Raw genomic sequence first — 1,662 nt, 5'->3', positions numbered from 1 at the left:
ACGCAACAAATTGGATGATAAGTCTGTCAAATGTATCTTTGTTGGTTATAGTGCTGAAAGCAAAGGTTACAGGTTGTATCATTCATAGACAAAGTGTATATTGGTCTCACGGGATGTTATGTTTGTGGAATATTTTGTTCAACCCTTGTTGTCATCTACTAAAGACAATAATGTAAGCTCAGAGGACATTTATAACACTCTCTTGCCTCTTTTTAGTGGTGGAAGTTCAAATGTAAATTCCAATGAGGCAAATAAATAACCTATGGGTGGTTTTTGAAAATATTATAGATTAGCTTATTACTGATGCAAATGTACATGATGTACTTGATGCCAGGAAAAGGCTGAGAATGAGCAGGCTAGAGGTATGCCTAAATGGCTGGTGCATAATTGTGTGATAGTAAATTGGATACAACTTTGTCTAGTCGCACTCATTCAGGTTCTCGCCATGCATCTTATGCATCAGATTGTTATGCTTTGGCTATGTGTAGTTTATGTGATATTGAGGAACCTCTATCTTTTGATGAAGCACATAATTTGGAAAATTGGATGGCTTCCATGCAATCAGAATATGATGCACTTATAGAAAATGACACATTGACTTTATGTGATTTTCTCCCTGGAAAAAAGGCCATTGGTACGAAGTGGGTTTACAAGTTGAAACGAAGCCTAATGTGGTGAGATTGATCGCTATAAGGATCGATTTGTTGCAAAGGGTTATGCACAACAAAAAGTCACAGATTATGAAGAGACTTTTGCTCCCACTTGTTGTATGACTACTGTGAATTTTCTATGTGCATTGGCAGCTCGTTTTGGTTGGGATGTACATCAATTAGACATTGTTACTGCTTTCTTGAATGGTGACATATTTGAGGAAGTTTATGTAGCACAACCTTGTTGTTTTGTCAAGAAAGGAAGAGAGGGTAAAATGTGAAGATGTAAGAAAGATTTGTATGGGTTGAAGCAATCTCCTTGTGCTTGGTATGAGAAAGTTGATAATCATTTGGTCAAACGAGGCTTTTGTAACAGTCCAACAGAAAGCACATTGTATGTAAAGTGTGAGGGTGATGTACTTCTCATCATGGTTCTCTATGTGGATGATTTGCTGATCATTGGACCAAATGAGAGACATATTGGTGAATTTAAGGCTAATTTGAGTGCTATTTTCAATATGAAAGATTTGGTGATGTTGCATCATTACTTGCGTATACCGTTTAAGCAATGTGATGGTGATATTGCCTTGTGTCAAAACAAGTTACATAGAGACATTGCTATGTAAGTTTGGACGTGAGGGTTGCAAACCTATTTCCACTCCCATGGATACAGGCTTAAAATTGAGTCTTCATGATGTTGGTGATCCTACCGATGTCACTCTTTACCAAACTTCTATTGGGTGCTTTATTTATGTATGCAACATGAGGCCGAATATTCATTTTGGGGTCTCACAGGTCATCAGATTTATGCATAGCCCATGGTGTAACCATTGGCATGTTGTCAAGAGGATTTTTTTCTACTTGAGTGGCACTTTACATCTTGGATTGTTTTAATCCAAGGGGGGATCATTGCCGCCAAATGTACATGCCTTTTTGGTGGACTCAGAGTGGGATGGTTGTTTTGACACACAAGTGTCCACGAGTGGTTTTTATTTCATGCTTGGTAGTTCAT

The sequence above is a fragment of the Adiantum capillus-veneris genome, chromosome 24, assembly GCF_014529385.1.
Source record: "Adiantum capillus-veneris isolate H3 chromosome 24, ASM1452938v2, whole genome shotgun sequence".
NCBI classification, from domain to species: domain Eukaryota; kingdom Viridiplantae; phylum Streptophyta; class Polypodiopsida; order Polypodiales; family Pteridaceae; genus Adiantum; species Adiantum capillus-veneris.
The sequence above is the reverse complement of the archived record's forward strand: the minus strand, read 5'-3'. Positions refer to the sequence as shown.